The sequence below is a fragment of the Pteropus alecto genome, unplaced genomic scaffold (genome assembly GCF_000325575.1).
Source record: "Pteropus alecto unplaced genomic scaffold, ASM32557v1 scaffold3, whole genome shotgun sequence".
Classification (NCBI taxonomy): Eukaryota; Metazoa; Chordata; class Mammalia; order Chiroptera; family Pteropodidae; genus Pteropus; species Pteropus alecto.
Window position 1 is genome coordinate 23934737 of NW_006442484.1, and position 21195 is coordinate 23955931.

Here is a 21195-nt window from a genome sequence, read left to right on the forward strand (position 1 = left end):
TTTTAAAATATATGAATATTAAGCATCACATGACATATCAAAACTTGTGGATATAGTTAAATAAAGGGAAACATATAGTCTTAAATGAAGGTACCACAGGGAGATATAAACAGAATCCCAAAAAATATGCACATATTAAACATAAAGAAAAATAAAAAATAAATAATATAAAATCAGAAATTCCAAATGGAAAATTAAGCCACGATAGAGATAATCAAAGCCAAAGACTAGTTCTTTGAAAATATTAATAAATTTGATAACCAACTAGCACAAGTAAAAATTAAAGAGTGAGAACACAAATTGACAATATCTGGAATGAAAATAGCATCACCATATCCTACATTTTTTAAAAAAGAAGATATTATGATCAAATTTATGCCAAAAAAAATTAACAACTTTAATTGAGCTGTAAAAAGTTCTTAATAAACACAATTTGCCAAAGTTGACAGAGATTATAAATCTGAATATTCTTGTCTAACAAAGAAATTGAAACAATTATTTAAAACTCTTCACAAATAAAACCTCTAGCCTAATATAGTCAATAGTAAACTCTTCCAAAGTTAAAAATAAAACCTTAATATCACTTAAACTCTTCTGAAAACAGAAAGAGAACCCCCAACTCTTTATGAGGCCAGCTAAACTTTGATACCAAAACCTGACAACATTATAGGAAAGAAAAGTTAGAGACAAATTTCTCTCATGAATAAACACACAAAACCCTTAATAAAATATTAACAAATGTAATGCAGATGTATATAAAAAAAATAATTTGTCTACAGCCATGCTACCCTGAACAAGCCCCATCCCATCTGATCTTGGAAGCTAAGCAGGGTCAGGCCTAGTTAATACTTGGATGGGAGACCACCTAGGAAGACCAGGTGCTGTAGGCGTAAAAAATTAAAAACTAAGGGATTGTAAGCTGGCAAGGTCCTTGCAATCTGTGAGGTCAACCAAGGGTTGCCTCACCCCAAAATAAATAAATAAATAAATGATATATCAGTTTCTAGTAGTTTCAGTACAGTAATTCCAGGTTGGCTAAACATTTGAACAACAATCTATATGACTTAACACAAATAAAAACATGGTGAAAAATCATATAATCATCTCAAGAGATGAAGGAAATACCTCTGAACAGAATTCAACTCTCTTTCATTATAAAAATGCTATTAGACATTTCTTGGAGGCGCCAGCAAGTTCAATAACACAAGAAGAAAAAATGAGTAATAATTGAAAATGAAGAAATAAAAGTGATATTATTTCAGGTCGCCAGAACTTTCATTCATTTCTTGTCAGAATAAAAGTTGGTACAATCTCTTTGAAAAATTCTTTGGAAATATCCACCAACATCGAATAAATGGATACCATGCAACTCAACAGTTCTTAAAATGACATTTACAAGAATGTTCAGAGCACACTTTTAATAAAACCTGAACTATTGCTCAATTGCTCATGAATGAATAAATTGTAATATAGTCACATAATGGAATACTATACAATCATTCCTTGGTATCTTCAGGGGATTGGTTCCAAGATCCCCGCAGGGATACAAAAATCCAAGGAAGCTCAAGTCTCTTATATGAAATGGCATAGTATTTGTATTTAACTTATATTTTCATATAGGCTACTCTTTATTTGCATGGATTCAAGTTTTGCTTTTTGGACCTTTCTGGGCTGTGTGTGTGTGTGTGTGTGTATGTGTGTGTGTGTGTGTGTATTTTTCATCCAAAGTTGGTTTAATCCTCAGATGCAAAACTCATAGAGAGCGGACTATATAGTACTGAGAATAAACTAATAGCAATGGCATAGCAATATGGATCAATCTCATAAACATAACATAAAATGAAATACATACAAGGATAGTATATACTGTATGATTCCAGATAAAGATCAAAAACCTGCAAAACTAATCTATGATGTTAAAAGACAGTCATTGGGGTGATATTAAATGGATAATTACAAAGGTTAAAGGAGTAATGACTTCATAAAAGAGAACCATAACTGAATCAAAACAACATCATGATGCCTGTAGATATGATTCACTAAGAAGGACACATCATCTGTGGTTTTTCACCAAAAATGTATAATCTAAATCTCATAAGGAAACATCAGGCAAACTCTAAGGGACATTCAACAAAATGTCTGCTGCAAAAATGTTAAACTCAAAAAAGACTAAGACTAGATGAGGAACTGCGAGATACAACAAAATAAAAAAAGATATGACTACAAATTCAATGCATTCTTATGGATTGGACAAGGGACTAGGGAATAGGAGAAAGGGCTATAAAGGACATTTTGGGAACAAGTAACAATCTGAACATGGACTATGGATTAGATGATATTATATCAAATTAAAATGTTAATTTTTCTGATTTTATAATCCATACTTGTATTAGAGTATAAGACATATTTCATGAAATATTTAGGAGAAAGGCGACATGATGTCTTCACTGAATCTTTAGAAAAATATTCTTGTGTGCACATGTATGCATACATGTGTGTATATATGTGTATGTATACAGAGAAAATGATAAAGAAAATAGAAAAAGTAAAAATAATTCCTAAATCTCGGTAAAGAATATAACAGGAATTCCTTGAATTCTTTTCAACTCTCCTATATTTGAAGTTCCATCGAATAAAATTTTTTTTTTTTAAAGATGAAAAAGTATAGGGTCCTGTTCATCTTCTGATTTCTGTGGATGGGGAAATCAGATTTGAGAATTTGTAAAGGGCCAGAAAATTTTTCATTCGTGGACCCATTTATGATAATGTTCATGAAGACTAAATCACGTTAACCAAGCTCATAAGAAACTGATACATCAAGGAGAATGGCAGTTCAGTAATTTAACAACAACAAAAAACTGATACTGCTAAATGGGTTATAAGACTTGCATGAGCATAGCCATTACATTTTTCTTCTTGGCAGATGTAGATGGAAAATCACTTAATTATTAGAGGACTGCTTTGCAAGCAGGGTTCAGAGCATGCATAGTTGGATGAGAACATCAGACGTTTAAAGTTCAGGTACTGAAAGTCTAATATCTATTTCCACAAACATTCTTCTAACCAAGGATTCTTTTTACTTCTAAAATATTGCCTTTTTGCCTATAGTTAATTATATATATTATGCTTGATTTTACAATTAAACTCTGTCAGGAGGGTCTTACTTAGATCCAGTCTACAGTTTGTATGTATTTAAGCTCCTGTCCATTCTGACAAAACAGGACTTATTTTCATGATTGTTAAGCATTTCCTTATATTTCATATTAATATGAGTAGAAGAAACAAATTCAAATGTGAAAGCTTGAAATGATGTCAGGTTTTTGCAAAAACATTTCACTAAATATAGAATTCTAGGCCGACATTTTTTTTTCATACTTTAAAATTTTAATTTTTCTTCTGATCTCCATTTTTTCTGAAGCAGTATCAGTCACCATTCATATTGCTTACCTTCTCTATATAAAGTATTGTTCTCTGGCTGCTTTCAAGACAGTCTTTTATTGAAATCGCATTTGGTAATATGTTAAGTAAATTGTTCTAGCAACTTAGAGTAATTATATCAAGAATATTTATAAAAATTCCATTAATATGACTTCCATATTTGTATTAGATTCATATTTGAAGAGTAAATCTAATGGTATCAAGTCATTTATATATGGAAATCACAGAACATTTACTACATACCCTATAGTTAAATAATCAACATGATAACAATATACTTTTTGTGAGAATGCATAATTGTCTGAATTGTTGGTTGTGCAAATATTTACCCGATACGCTTCCATTTAAAATATTTATTAACAGCATATAATCAAATTATAGACTCAGTTCTAGCTGGAATTGTAGAAAATTCAAATATATTAAGTGGTGGGAAGATACTATAAATTACCAGCATAGTCTTATGGTTAGCATACATGTTATACATTAACATATTAATATCATTATTTATGGCATTGCACAGAAAATGTAGTATCTGCTGAGTTTCTGTCTGCAACTTGGATTTCACACATGATGTAACTCTTCCAGTGACTTTTACACCAATACTATAGTCATTCTATTAATATAATTTTATAGTAAATCTTGAAATGAGGTTTAAGTCCTCCAACTTACTGAGTCTTCCTGTGAACATGGTATATCATACCATTTATACAGATTTTGTTTAATTTCTGTTGCACTGTTCTAATGGTTTATACTCTTTTAAATATGCCAACTCAGAATTCAATACTTCTTGAAAATTTTTTGCCAAAAAACTCATTATTTCAAGTTTTCACATTTGACAGTGTTAAATAATGTGTCCTTAAGTCTTTTGTGTTTCACTGTTATTGTAAATGGTTTTATTTCTTAAATTTTGTATTTTCAATCGTCTGTGGCTAATATTTTGAAGAGAAACTGAGTTTTAAAACTAGACCTTGAATTAAGTATTTTAGTAGCTTTTTTATAGATTCGTTAGGATTTTCTTTGTATCCAAATATATTATCTGAAAATAAAGATAATTTACTTTTCTCTTTCCAATCTCTGCATAACACACACCTCACTTTCCCTCTTCTTCCTCCTTCTAGTCCCTCTAATACACACACACACACACACACACACACTCCACTGCTTAGCTTAAGAATGGCAAAATTGTTCTTAAATGGTCAAATATTGAACTAACAAATTACGTTTTCTTTGTAACAGACATTCAACTCTACCATTGTAGCATAAAAGCAATCAAAAACAATATGTAAAAAAAAGAAAAAGAAAAAATCACGCTGTGTTCCAATAAAATCTTATGACTGACATACAGGTTGCAGTTTACTGATCACTGACTTAACACTTCCAGAAAATTCTGAACAAGAGTGGTGAGCATGGACATTCCTGTTTCTAATCTTAGAAAAATATTCAGTCCCTCTCCCACACTAAATATGATGTTAGTCGGTTTCATTTTGATAATTTCCTTCATTATTCTAATACATAAAAGATAAATTTCCATTCATTTAGACTTCTTTTACTTCAGGTTGCACAAGAAGCCCTACTACTTTTAAAATGCTGAGTTTTTTATAAATGAGTGTTGAATTTTGCCAAATATTGCTTCTGCATCTATTAATAAAATGTTTTGTTTTATCCTCCTAATACGGTAAATTACATTACTAGATCTTCAAAGGTTAAATCAATGTTGCATTACTAAGATAAATCTAAAATAGTCATTAAAAATTATCTTTTTAATATATTGCTAGATTTGATTTTCCAATACTTAAAGATTTTTACATCTAAGTTCATAGGGATATCAGACTCTAATTTTCTTTTCTTGTAATGTCTTTGCCTACTTCTGGTATCAGAAAGATAATTGCCTTCATAAAATAACCTAGGAAGTATTTACTTCTATTGTTTTTGAAAAAATAAATGTGTAGGACTGGTATTATTGCTTCTTTAAGGTTTTGATAGAATTAATCCCATAATGTCTACAAAATGCCTATCTGTGTCTCCGGCTTTTGCTGAGAAAAGAAAGGCATTACCAATGCTCTTACAATAGCATTACATCATGATACTGTAAGGGTTCTGGCTACATTTAAGGTAGGCTAGACTAAGCTTTGATGTTCAGTAGGTTAGGTTTATTAAATAAATTTTCAACCAAGAATACTTTCAACTTACAATGTGTTTATCAGGATGTAATCCCACTGTAAATTAAGAAGCATCTGTATAATGTAACATTCTTACAACAGTACATTTATACTTGTAATCTTAAATTTTGCTCTAAATATTTTAAATTATAAATTTAATTTTAATTATTTTGCTCAATTATCTTTTTGAAAAATTAAAATAAAAACAAGAAAATATTTTATAATTGTCAATATATATACTGATTTTTTTCCTTCTCCTTTATTTGGCTTTGTATGCTTTTAGCCTGAGAATCATATTTAAGATTTATCACTTTCTCGTTGTCTAGAAAAAAATTACCATTTTTTGGAAAGAAATTTTTGCTGATTATATATGTTGACTTTTTCCTTTAGCACATTGAAAGTGTGACTCCATTGTCTTCTGTCTGCATTGTTTTTAATACAAAGTCTGAATTCATTCTTATTTGTGTTCCCTAATACATAATGTGTCCTTTCTTTTGTTATTTTTTTATTAATCAATTTTTCAGCAATTTGATAATTCTATTTGGCATGGTTTTTATTATATTTATTCTGCCTGAAATCATCTTCTTAGATTTGTGAATTCACTCCTTTCATTAAATTTGAAAAACATTAACCATTATTTCTTCTAATACTTTTCTGTTGTATTCTCTTCTTGCCTTCTGGGACTCCAATTATATGTATGTTAGATAAACCGACTTTGTCCTGTTCTGAGGTTCTATTCAGGTTTTTGCAAACTTTTCACTCTCTTTGCTTTAGTTTGGCTGGATTCTATTGATATTATTTTTAGTTCATAATCTTTTCTTTCGCCTTGTCTATCCAATGGTAAGTCCATCTGATGAAATTTTCATTTTAGATATTCTGTTTTCCAGCTCTAGAAATTTGATTTCATAAAGTTTTAATCTGTCTTCTCGTGATGGTCATGTTTTAGTTATTAAATTCATTTCTAATAACTTCTTTAAAAGTTCTTGTTCCAAAATTCTTCATTTATCTCTTGCTATATTCCTATTAACTGATATTTTTCTTGTTTATACATCACATTTTTATGTTTCTCTGCATGCTTACTAACTGTTGTATGCATGAGAAACATTATAAAGACTATGCTATTGAGTATTGGCATTTTACAGTGTTCCTTTGGAAAGTTTTAAATTTTGCTATGACAAGCTGTTAAATAACTCATGGATCAGTCTGATACATTCATGACATATTTTAATATCTCTTTTGGCTTGTTTAAGAGAGTCTTTACTCCAGTGTAGTTTGGGCCTACTTTCTAGTGTTCTAAAGAATGCCACAGGTGTCAAAAGATCTCTCTATTCTGCATGGCGGAAACTCCCAACTTTGTGTAAGTGCTAAGCATTATTTGACATACAGTCCATTGATAGTTGTTTCTTCTCTCATAAAATTTCACCCTGCACACACACAGATTTTTAGCAACAGGCTGAAGGAAAGCCTATGCATATTTCAGGAACTTTTTCTTCATAGTTTCTACTCTTTGGTACTCTATTCTACAAATTCAAGCTGCCTCAGTCTCCCCAAATTCTTATCTTTACCTCCTGAACCGTCCACGTGCTATGACTCAGAAAGTGATTTCACGTAAAAAGCCAGAGATATCATATAGCACACCTCACTTGTTTCCTTCTCTTCGAGTTCACAGTTCTTTGTTGTCTATTTCTATTTCTATTGTTGTCTATTTCTAATATCTGAAACCAGTTCTTATATATTTGGTCCAATTTTCTAGTTGTTTATAGTGATTGGGCAGGACTAATACAAGTTACTCCATCATGACTGACATAGTATTGTACAAATTTGAATGTGTATAATAATGTTAATTCTATATAAACCACGATCTTTCCAAGTTTAGGGAGATTATATATCTTTTATCAATTACTCAGTCTAAGAAATTACAAAATACATGGTTAAGTCTTCTCAACATTTAAAACTTTTTTCATCACTACCACTTACAGCTGATATACTTGATTTTCCTGGCTTATTTTTTCTTGGTGGTGTCTTTCAAACCTACACATTTCCTTTTCCACTCCCGCTTTAAGTATACACATCTTGAGCAACTGCCAAAATCTTCTAATTCTTGTTCTTGACTTACATCTCTTTTTCACCCATATTATGAGTAATTTCAAAATTATAATACTTTAAATCTTCAATCATGGCACTGTCATATTCAATCTGATCAACAATCTAAAATCGATGTGTGGCCTACTGCTTCAAATATTGCCTATCTGTTCCTTCACAGAAAATGTACATGTAGAGCTTAAAATATCAAGCATGGCTAATAGCCATTCATTCATTCACCCAATGTACCATGCACTTCGTTATGCACTTGAGATTTAAAAGCAATGCAATCTGGCAAGGTCCACAAATAAATATTTATTATAAATATTTTGATAATGCAAAGATAAAAGTATTTGGATTAAGTTTTACCACTCAACACTAGGTATTCAATGAAAGCTTCATAGCATTAAGTCTATGCTTTATCTTAAAATATGAGTAGCAGTGGAGAGGGCATTCCAGGCAAAGAAGACAACATAAGAACAGGGACACAGAGGAGAGATATAGGGTGATGTAAGTGAAACTACAGACAGTTGATACATTTCATGAACATAAACAAAGGCAGAGCGTAAGCAGGAGAAGGTTTAAGGAACCAATTGTTTACCACACTTCATAGAAGCTTGGATTTTGACAAGATGCTGAAGATTTGTAATCAAGAGAATGATATATTTAGGTTTTGTTTTAGAAAAAAAAAAATCACTCTGGAAAGATTACCGAAGATAAATTTCAGTGGGACAAGAATGGACGCATGAAAATTGTTAAGTGAGAGTATAAGCAATCTATGAAAAGTCTGAACTATGCTAGTTGTAATAAAAATAGAGAGGAAGGAATGATGATAAAATTATGTAGTAATTTATAGGACATGAGGGGTGAACATGTAACTGAAGCATCATGTGCGACTCATTTTTCTAGATTTGGTAGCAACTGAGTGGATACTTGATACAGAGAACATAAAAAAGAACAACATATTGAAAGGTAGTAACAAAAAGTCAGTCCAGGTTTGTTTATCTGGATATATGAGGTACCCATGAGACAATTGATAAGGTCACATATGTTATTAGATATGAATCCAGAGTATATTTACAAAAAAACTTGAAAGCCACAATCCTGTAGTAAGCAGCTTAAACTATGAGAGAAGTAAAATACCCAAGAGACAATGTGCGAAGTAAAAGAGTGTCAACATTTAGAGATCAGGCCAAGGCATAGAAACAGTGTTTCAGATGACGTGAAAACAACTTGTCTATAAAACATCACTTGTATTTTTATTCCACATTCTCTGGAGGTAAGGGATATAAAATATGTAATTAATTAAGGTGGTCCTGTGTTGGCTTTATCCCAGAATGTGGATGACAACTGATCCACTGATGCTCTTGCAAACTCAGAGAGTTGAGATACGCCTCTTATCATTTCAATTTTCCAGGCAGTGCACTCTCTATCCTTGTCTAAAACTACAAAGTCGAATTCTTAGTGGTCTCTATTAAGTTTCCTGTCTTGATTTGAGATAGAGTGGTATCACCCTATATTCCTTCCCCCTTGGGGAAGTTGTGCCTCAAAAAGCATATTAATCACTCTCTCAAAACTTTTTTTCAATCTTTTTTCTGCTGACATTTTTAAAAACTCCCTCAACGTGGTGAGGGCATTAAAAGTCATTCAATTCATTCTTGTCCTCCTTGGGAAACTATTTTGTATCTCCTTTATTATGTGATATCTATCGTGTCTTGGTGCCCCTGTTATAATTTGTACTGTAACACCAAAGTACTTGTCTGTTTTTTTCCACAGGAACATGAGTTCCTAAATGAGAATGTGGTATCTTTTTCATCTCTGTATCCCCAGTCTTTGGCACAAGGTAAGGACTGAAAGAACAGTAATGTTAAAAAAAACATATAAGAGTGAAGAAATTATATTCTAGAATATGACATCTAGTACCCTGATTGGTGGATTCTAAATCACCATTAGAGAAAAGCTTATTTAATTAAGGCAGACAGAGATAGTGTTGCTCAAAATCAGAGAAAGATTAAATTGTGTTAACAGAGTTATATCTTTCAATTCAATGATTTAAAGCTGATGACAGATCTCTACCAAACACCTCATGTTACAGAGATTTATGTATGAACGATATAAAAAAGGAAGTGGATTCAGAGTTGAAAAGGGTTGGACTGTAATGATTATACTAAAATAAATGCAATTCACTGATCTTTAAGGCATAATACTAGAACTCACACTTGAATATAGGTTCTTAATTATGAAAAGAAGTTTTTACAATTTCTTAAAAAATCATTTTTCCCTGAATAAAACTTTATCTATGTATCTAAAAATCTCTATCTTTAGATATGTGCTTTGAAATATTGGCTCACGTCTCAGTAAAAGTATTACATGCTGGGCATTAGTCAATGAAAAAGTAAACAAATGTTAGTCCTGAATTCAATTTCCTTCCAAATTTCTTTGCCACCATGCACAAGAATTCAGCTACTTCTACAAGTAAAATCTGAAATAACAATATCTTATTCAAGAGACCAACATAGTTCATTTTTCATTCTGATGGATATCTCATTTATTAGGCACAGAATTCATTGTATCCCAGTGCCAAGAATTACTAAGCAACAGAACATATGTAGGCGGATGTGATGTTTGCATATTCACACAATCTGACATTTACACCAAGATCAGAAGTATATTATTATTGAAAGAGGAACAGTAACAGAACAAGAGGTAGTAATATTCTTTTATTTTATAAGGTACCATTCACAAAAGTATCTCCACGATCTTAACAAATAACCTTCTCCTACAGAAAGCAAGCAAATCCAAAGGGACATTCACAACTCCCCGCGTTTAGTTCCTCCTAAATGCCAAAAAGGAAAACACACTGGTTGAAGCATTTTTTTATGCTTTCTAAAGTATAACACCTAGTATGGTGTGAATACAGGAATTGCCTATCAGCCTGAGTGGAATATTAACTGTTTTACAGTATCAAAATTAGGAAGTATTCTGGAGTGTTCTACGCAAGACATTTCCCTGGAGACGCTGAAGCTTGGCAACTTTCTTTAATAGGCAGCTACTTCTGTTCCCATGCTGCCTCTCTGCTGAATACAGAAACCAAAGATGAGGACAAGGTTGAATGTCTTAATAAATAAATGTCACTGTTTCCTCACATGGAGGGCGGGGGGAGAAAGACAAGTTCCTAATGCCAAACAATATGTGAGCTAGCCGGGTTCAAATGGATGTGTGGTTTAAGACAGAGACCTCAACGCAGTGGCCCTTCACAGCGAACCATTCACATGTCCATTTCAGCTGTAAAACTTCAACTTATTATACAATTCAAATGCAGATTAAGTGAAAGAAAAATTGGTTTTAAAGGAAAATCTCCAGAACACCTCACCAAACAAGATGGGCCATTCTTTTGGCATTATCAATAGTGAAATATATTTACGTAGGTTAAAATTCTGACTTCCACAAAAAGCATACTTATCTTTAAAGCATTAAATATCCCTTCACATTCTTGTCTAAATGTCCTCAGCAGATACCTTTCATGGTTTCTTTGATGGACACCATTAGATTTCTAGATAGAAGAATTTCCTCTGGCAATATTCTTCTACAATGATTTATTCATTAAACTTGTTTTTAAAAGAGCAGGAGGTTCTCAAAGAAATGAATCCATCCCTCCATCCCAGTGAATAGATTTTATAATGGCTTTCATAATTTGCGTAAAGATTTAATTACACCAGTTACAGCTCTTAGGGCTGTAGAGCTACATCTCTTACTCTCTATTAATAACCCTCAGAGTAACTGCACCAAACTGTATTTGAGGACTGCTGGGCAGGCAATCCACTTCCTGTGCAGGAAGACCCGAAGTTCTTTATAAGCATGCTACCATCCCTTATTAACACTAGGTTCTAAAATGGGGTTTACAGAAACAAACAGGAAAATCGAAAGTAAGCTAGCAACAACCACTGAAAAATTTTTTTGAAGTGTTGTATACTTTCAAATCCCTATAGATGATAACACCCTCATCTATAGAGACTGCCATTAGTATGGCAGGAATATGGTCATTATCATCACAAGGAAAACTGAAGTCACTGGAATTTGCTAAAATGAAGCTCTGTGTACTATTTCTACATGCTCTTTGTCATCTGAATTGATTTCCACAACCAGGAATAGTGGACCTATAAAAGGACATCTCACCTCTCCTAAATTTTAATGGAATTGACAACTATATCATCTAAAAAATGTCCAAAATAGGAGAATTTGATCTTCAGATATTTTTAAGCAGTAAATTGAACAACTTCCAATTAAAGATCCTAATAGAAGGGGTAAAGTTCATTTTGTGAACAAAAGTATACTTGTACTACTTACTCTCAGAAAAATATTTCTATTTTACTCTTAAATCTCTAGAAATGTTTAATAAAATAATAACATAGGCCCTCAGTTCCCCCAAATAAATAGTTCCACTAAATAAACAAACACAAACTAAAAGACCATTTGCAGTTAACTCACCTGGATCACTTATTTCTGGACTTCATCTGAGATTTCCTTGAAGGACGTTGCAAAGATGAGGACCAGAGGCGTACATTTTTAACAAGCTCCAATTGCCATTTTACTGCACCCTAAGTTTGGAAAAATACTAAAGATTTGGAAAACAGAAAATAATGTTCTCAGTTAAACTGTTCTAATAATAATCACGTGCCTTTTAGATTCATTAGGAATCATTATTATAGCCGCTCTTCTATTTCTTTACCCCTACACTGGACTCCCTGTTGCTCAGGTCTGCCTTAAGGAAAAGGCAGCAAGGCCTTCTTCCTTCCCTTCCCAGCATAGCTTATTTGTTCTGATCCCCATTCCTTGGGACCCTTCTTTCTTCAAAGCAATAGTCCCAGAACCAGCAATGCCAGCTCCCCTGGAACTTGTTAGAAATGCAAATTATTGAGCCCCTCTGCAGACTTTCAAAATCAGAAACTCTGGAGGTGGGGCATAGCAACCTTTGTTTAAACTAGCCTTCCAGGTGATTATGATGTGTGCTGATACTTGAGAATCCCTGCTATAGAACTACTAAATTAGTAGAAGATACATTAATGCATATTAATTCCAGAGATCATGTCATATAACATTTGCATTTTATTGGAGGTCTTTCACGCATCAAGGAAACAGGAAGGGATTAGTATGAAAGAGTTCAGGGACCACAGTTGCTACTTTGAATCATGGAGGCCTTTCCAAATTATAGCTTTTAAGCAACAATGACTTCTTTGTGCTCAAAAGCCAGGTCTAGAAAAGTAGGTCTCAAACACTTGTTTACATTGAATCACCTGGGGTGTTTTGTTTTTGTTTCTGTTTTTAACCTTAAAATAATTTAATTTACGGGGTTTGGGAGTTCCCCTGGTGATTCTAATATGTATTCAGGCTTGAATACCGCTAACTTCGGTCAGTGGGTCTTAAACTTTAGACTGCATCAGAATCACCTGGAGGGACTGACTGCTACAACAAATTGCTCGGCCCACCCAATGAGGTTCTAAGTCAATACATCTAGGATGGACAAAGAATTTGCATTTCTAAAAATTGTGTTGCTGCTGGTGCTGGGAGCACAATCTGAATATCACTGTAGTGACCCCTGCTATCAATTCACTTTGCCTGAAGCAGAGCAAGAGTGAATAAACCTATGGCCAGCGCAGTTAGGGTAATATATAAGTTCATGTATTGTGAGTTGTCTCCTGTAACAAATATTACACATACTTCACTACCTATTTCTCTATTTTACTCTTCAGTCAGATTTTCTACGAACACAGCAAATCCTGACATCAAAGGGAAATTCAATTTAATATCGTTACACCTTTTTCCAAGGTGACTTATCTAACACTTTCACTTTAAAAAGGCAAAAGAGGTCCCTGGAAAGCAAAATAGATCCTACCAAGTATAAAATCTGAGGTCAAGAGGATTTGCTTTACTCAGAGGAAAACTCTCCAGGTTTTTACTGGGTCAAATTACTCCTAGTTTATTTCAAATTCTAACTAGGTTGATAATCTGATTTTTTGGTTTGGAGCAGATTAAATTCAGAAAATTGCAGGGTGAGCAACTGATAAAGAAAGTAATAAATGAAAACTACTAGTTTAAAAATAGAAACAGAACAATTATTAAAAGCAAGCAAGAATTTAAAAGGTGAAAAACTTGAGGACACTTACATTTAAATGCCCACTAAAAGCAACACTGAAGTCTTAATAAAACAGATGCATCAAGGCAAAGTTAAACAGCGGGATGGAAATGCATTCAGGTGGGAATTGTTCAAGGCCAAGGAGAATAATCACAAATTGTTAGATGCATTTACTATTGAAACCGAGGCTCCTGATGACTTTGATTAAATTTAATTTTAAATCCTAGCTCTAGAAATCATATCCCTCTCTCTCTCTCTCTATGCTCCTCAGAGACCTAGCCTTTTCCCAGTAATCGGCAACCCCCGAGGCAGCAGAAGTGAGTAGCTCGGACCTGACTAATAGTCACACAGTCCAGACCTCTGACAGGCTAACAATAACATCTTGACCTAAGTTATGTTTCAGTCCCTGAGCCCTAAAGTGGAACGACCCCCTGGCTACTTTCCCATGAGACTCCAGAAAACACCTCGAGAACTGTCCTCAAGACCTGAAGAAATGATTCATTACTCTTACTTTACCTCTGACCAGCTCCCAGCACAAACCTGACCTTAACAGAATCTGTAACCTACACACCATCAGGGAGTTCAGGCTTTCAAGCATTAGCTTCTGGTTCTCCTGGATGGAGCCATTCATAATAAAATAGCCAATATTTCTTCACTGTAATTCTTGGTGTTTAGTGTTTGGCTCTGCTGGTGCCAGGTGGATGAACAATTTCTGTTCTATAACACTTGGTCAGGCACTGTCCTAATGCTTGTCCATGAGCTAAATCTAATTCTCATATCACTTCCATGGAAGAGTCACAATTATTTTTATGCTCACTTTATAGATGCAGAAAATAAAGTATGGAGAGATGAAGTAATTTGCCCAAGATCTCATGACTGAAAGTACAGAAAATATTTGAACCTCTGAGAGCTGTGCTGAAGTCTGGGTATTTGACCATGCCTCTACACCTGTCCTATCACAGTGGTGTGTGTGTTTTAGCAGGGGTTTGTGTGTGTTTGAAACAGAGGACGGAGGGTTGACTGGTAGAGAGGCTAATTAGTGTTTTCTATTAAAATATATGTGTAAAAGGTCATGAAACAACACTTGGACAATATGAGGCTCTTTATCTACTGATCAGTCTTTATCTTGTGGTTTTAGCAGTTCTGCATCCAGGAAGAAAATCATTTCCAAAAACTTTGTCAAGAATTTTTTAATATATTTTTTCAGAACTATTGCAAAAACAAATTAAAAGATGCTTTTTTTTTTTTTTTGGCAGTAGAGCCATCTAGATCCAAACAGATACATAGCCATTGTGATTGTCAGCCAACAGCATGCAGACTCCATGGGAAATAAAATAACCATCCAAAGAACACAGGCTTCTGTTTGTTGAATTAAAAGAACAGTTCTATTAGCTCTATGGCAGAGAAAATTAATAAACATTTGGTCCTACTCTAACACTGAACCAGTGGAAAGCCACTTTACAAAGCCTACAGCATTTATAACAATACATTTTTAAACTTTTGTTTGCCAAGTTAAATGTGAACATTCCAAGCATCAGGACAAAATATTTTGAAAAAAGTAAGTTAGTTTCAAAAAAAGTAAAATTAATTAGTAAGTTAAGAATTCTGCTGACAATTCCTTAAATTTCTTGGAACACTCTCTAAGACCAGATGAATTTCAATGCATATGGAAGAGAAAAATCATTTGTGGAGAAGATGCTCTTATTTGGAGAATTTGGGATTCTTAAGGGGTTAAAAAGAGAAACAAGAGTTGGATTGTCTTAGTTTAACCTATGATTCAGATTTCTCTGAAAGTCCCAAACCCCACCCATGTTTGTTTATTTATCTCACTGCCCCAAGTGAATGATACTAATCTTTTGATTAAGCATAGCTTGAAATAATTGCTTACTGTCATTGTATGTAAAACTAAACCCTTGATTTTTTCTATTGAGACTGAGAGGCACTGCTTGGGAAATTATTCTAGTCAAAGTTTTCTGTCTTACTCCATGGTTAAAGCACTTTTTCAAATGTTGTATCAAGTCTAAAGCAACTTTCCTGAGGGAAATTTGTGTTGTCCATACAGTGTACTCTCTTTCAGTGGTGGAATAATTTCTTTCTGTGGTAAAAGAATGTGTCAGCTTCTCATTGTATTAAGATCTTATTGTCATTCAACTCTACCTACTGTTCCTTTGGTCTTCAAAGTATATGGAGCTATAGTAAGCCAGTGTCAGAAAACATTAGCACGTCAGAAATTACAATGGTTTTAAACTGATACCACATAGTCTAACTAAAGCCTTCTAGAGAGAAGAGAGTCTAAAGGATATGCTTATTTCAGTTCTAATCTTTTTTCGCATAACAATCACAAGAAGCCTATGTATATGAATGGCATTGGATTAATTTCTCATATAATCATTCACCTTCCCTTAAAAGCTCTGACCTTGAATTTACTCAATCTCCTTATTAAAAAAGTCACATGACAATTACTTCTATCCTTATTTTAAAACTACTATAGAGAGCAGTGTTCATTACATTACAGGCATACCTCGTTTTATTGTTCTTGACTTTATTGTTCTTCACAGATGTGTTTTTTTAACAAAGTGAAAGCAAGACCCTCGACCAGCAAAAATTATTAGTAGTCGCTTTTCTGTGATACTCGCTGTATTGCAGTGGTCTGGTACTGAACCTGCAATATCTCTGAGATATGCCTGTACTCTGTACCAGCTACATAAAATCCAAAATGATAAATTTGTCCTTAGAAATCAGTTCTTCACTGAGGAATTTGAATCTGCCCATATTTCTCTTTTTGTCACAGTCACTAAGAAACTCAGAGACAAAACTAATGCTCAGTGATAGCAAATACATGAAACTTCGTAGTAGGAATACTGAATTGTGCCCTTGATATTGACTTAATTATTACTTATCTTTGGCATGTATGTCTTTAAGTCTCCTCAAAACTGTTTTTTGGGGAAAAGTATGTACATAAAGCAAAAATCAGCAGTTTTTATCTTTTATGTAAAGTTATAAACAGGATTTTTTAAAGTTTTACACACCAAGTTACTTTAGCTGTTGTGATGGACCTTGAAAAATGCATTTTTCTCTATAATATATATATATTTTTTACTCTAGGAGTATAATCAATAAACAAGCCTTCACTATCAATCTCCAAAATACACGGTCATATTTCATTTTCAAAACTAAACACCTCCTATGATGAATTACAGTCATTAGCAAGATGATTGTCTATACAGAAACTTCAGATCACTTGAAAATGACTGAGCAGCTGACAGAAAAGCAGGGAGGAGCAGAGGAGTTTCTGTTCCAATTACTTTCTGCCTCTCAAACGTAAATATTTTTGAACCTATGCAGTTCTGCTTGACATTCCATCAAACTAAATTTTTTAAATGTTTCCAACATTTTATTGTTGCTGTTTTATTTCCAAATGAGGAGAAAGAAACTTTTCTCTCCATGTCACATTTTTCCAGGACCTAAGGCACAGCTTACTTCTCTACTATGACTTAGTATGTGGACAGATCCAATCTTTAAAGGCAACACCAAGAAGGATGCATTTTACACCAATTAGTATTATTTTATGAAAAAGCTATCTCATCTAAATTTAGGTTTGAATTACATCTGTGGCCAGGATCTTAGAAAGAATGCAAAATGAAATGCTGTCCTATTAAAACAAACAAACAAACAAACAAAACATAGCCAAGAGCAATAATATTAACTTAACCAGATTTTCCATATTGGTTCCAACCAGAGACCACAAGATTCTTGGCTATAGAAGTATGGTTAGGCAATATATGGAAGCATTCAATTCCAGTTTTTTGATGATCAAATTATTTAAGAGCTGTAAGCGTTCTTCTGTGTGGAATTAATTTATTCTAATTTCTTTTAAACTTTTCCCCATAAATCTCTAGCTACACTCTTACTTCCTTCCCCAACCGCACTCCAACCTATTTTTGTAACTTCCTTTCTTCTAGTTGAATAGTTTTCAAACTCCAGTGAGCGTAAGAATTACCATTGAGAGTTTAGTAAACACAGATTTCTGGGCCCAACCACAGAGCTTTTGATTCAATAGACCTGGTGTAAGCCTGAGAATATATATTTCTAACAAGTTCTTGGTGATCCTGAAGCTGTTGGTCCTGATACCACAATTTGAGAATTATAGCCAAATACTATCAAACCCATCAAAGAGACTGCAAGCCCTACCTGACTTTCCAGAGGAGCAATTCAGATGATTTTAATGACCTGCAACTAAATCTTGCAGTCTTCTGGTTTTTACTCAATCTTAGCCAATTTAATCATTTTCTACATATGGCACAGGGTTGCCAGTTGGGAAGACCATATCCAAAAGCTTTGCCAAGCTTTTTAAACCTGGCTGTTCTCCTGGCTGTTCAGTGTTTAGGCCTCCTAAATGTTAGTCTCCCAATGTTAGTCTCTCCTGGGCTCCCTTAGATAAAAATTCTTTATCAAGACTGCATTCCCACCTGTCAATAACCTCAATCTTACTCTCCCTTTTTATACCCATCTCCTTTAACCTCTCTTTCAACCTGTTACAATACTATTCAGTGTCACGAGAATTTATTTCAAATAAAATTTTTATATGTCTCAAAGCGTCTATATGTGCCAGTGTGATGTAAGAATATAAAATTCTGAAAGCCAAGTATCAAACTTCTCAGTTATAGGAATGGAAAAGACAAAGGTAAATGTTTTTATCAATTCATCTCTAACTTTATCTCTATATTGGTAAATACATTTTTGTACTTTTTAAAATTCTTTTGGGTATTTTTTATCAAGATATAATTAACATAAAACATTATATTACCTTCAGATGTACAACATAATGATCTGACATCTGCATTTATTGAAACCTGAACACTAAAGTAAGTCTAGTTAACATCTGTAATCATACAGTAGTATTGGCATTTCAATTCCAAAATTCAACACTGGAAGAATCAAAGGCAGCTGGAATTTGCTCACATGTTCACATATTTATTGAATACACATGGTATATATTCATGCCACGAAGTCTGTCACTAAGCCTGGAGTTGAATGTAAGTAGGGATAGTTGATGGATAGACATATTATGCAAAAATAATAACACATGGCAAGATAACTGCCATAGAAAGATGTAAAAGAAGAATGTTATGAAAGGCCATAGAAGAGAAAGGTCACTTTTTGGCTAGAAATTTCTTAGGGAGGATAAATCAGATAATACTTAAGATGGTTGTTCAATAATAGATTGGATCGGCCTAAATAAATAATGGGCAAAGAGAATTAGAAGGAATGCATTCCCAAATAGTCCAGTGATTCAGGAAGACCATTAACATTCCATGCCATCCTTACCACTAAAGGATTAGTGTTTTTAAAGGAGACACCAGATTTGGGGCTAGAGGAATTGAGTCCAAGTCCTTAGACTGGAATAATGGTATTGGTAATAAAAATAAATTTTTATAGGTGTGACATGTCTGTGGAAAATAATTGTCATATTAGTACAATTACAAAGCTCTACAGAAAGGTTTTTAGTTGTAGTATACTTATTTGGGCTTCCCAGTTGTGACATGCATTTTCAGAATAGACCATTCACTTTGATCCTACAATTGGAAATAAGCTCAGTCATTGTCTTAGCTCTACAACTCACTCAATAAGGATCAAACTACAATGAGAAGACTGTGACTTGTCCTCTGGCCGTGACACACAGCAGTGAACTCAGTAATTCACACCTGAGAGGCAACATAAAAGAGGAAATAAAGCAAACTACCCCCTCTTAGTTCAGATTTCTAGGTCTTCTGCTTTTAGCAGCTTCCCTAATGATCCTTTGGACCTTCCAAAGTCTTCCTGAACTTTCCATCCTTCACACATTCATGGGTTGGATTTACTGCCAGCCTGAACACTCCCATTTTCTTTACTGTGCCCCTAACTCTGGATCCAGTCTGACATACCCATCTACTACCAGCCTCCTTTCACTTGCTTAGATTTCTAGATTTTACCTTTCGCCAACTATGCTGTTAGCTTCCTTTACTTCCCATGTTCGAAATGCAGTTTACTATTACTCTCTTGAAAAAATTGATCTGACAGAATCTGAAAATTCTGTTTGCACAGATTCTAGGTGCAATTGCATGTGGAGATAAGCATTATATATTTTGTACAAGATAATTATGCAAGTACACTTTCCAAATCTATTATCAATATGCATTTTAAACTGGATCAAGTTAGATCACAAGTGTTAGGTCACTAAGTGAGGTGAATATTAAACTATCAAAATGACAACTACTGGTTTGGCAATGTCAAATTAACAGGAAGTTCAATGCAAGGCTCCAGAAGCAAGATCTGTTCAGTAGGTTGAAAAGAAATCAATTAAAAACTGGAAGGAATGCCTTGGGGTAAAATTAGAGGAACAAGCTGATACCAAAGGCCTGAATAGGAAGTAGGATCAAGATGATTATAAAAGCAGATGACTTTCTGGTGTGGCTCATCTGCTACTAATGAGCTGTGTAAACTCATCTGTCATGTTTCCACTGTATCAATTCAACAACAGGTCTCCTTGCCTATGATCTTAGCCCTTATGAACCCTGTAGCCAGAGATGTTTCTAAATGCAAACCTGATCATGCCACTTCCTGGCTTAAAGCCCTTTCGAAGTACTTTATCACTCTCAAGACCAAAGCCCAAATTCTTAATTTGGCCCATAAAACACTTCATGAAATCGTACCTGCTTCTCTCTTATATCTCATCTCATTACATCTCAAATTCTCTCTTAAACTTTTCCTCCACCATATATTTGTTACATTGAAGATTTGTAGTAAAAAAAAGTTCTAGATCCAAATCCTGGTTCTTCCATACAGTACTTAACTTCTGACAAGTTACTAAATCCATTCTGAGGTGTACTTCTTTACCTTTAAAAATAGGTCCAATGTAATAATACCATACCATAGATGTTTTGGGTGAGAATTAAAAGATAAAATGATAAAGGGGCTAATTCTAAGTGTTTAATAGATGTCAGCTATTGTTATACTTTCTAGCCAACAGCTATACAAGATCTGTTACTGTTGAACAATCTACACACTAACATCAAACATGTATCTAGGTACTTACCAGTTCCTTGCCTTATTAATACATTTTGACCCTTAGCCTAGGATCTATGTTATTGAGGAAGACCTCTTTGATATTTCTTAAGTGAAAGAAGCTGCCCACTTGCTCCCACAAACTTGCCCTTTCAACAGCGTATCAAAATCTGATCTCTGTGGAGGACAATCAAATATTGGTTTGCATGTATCCCTCTCCCTTGAGTTTGGAGCTCTTCAGGGCAAGAATCTTGTCCTTTCTCTGCATAGCCTCAGTGTCTATTGACTGCTAAGTTCTTAGTAAAAGTAATAAATTTTAAAAATGTATGGATAAATGGT

The 21195-nt window shown here is 33.8% G+C and overlaps 1 pseudogene; it reads left to right on the top strand.

Annotated features, from left to right (window-relative positions):
• Positions 1-771: 771 nt before the first annotated feature.
• LOC112470478 lies at positions 772-890 on the top strand (annotated as a pseudogene).
• Positions 891-21195: the final 20305 nt, after the last annotated feature.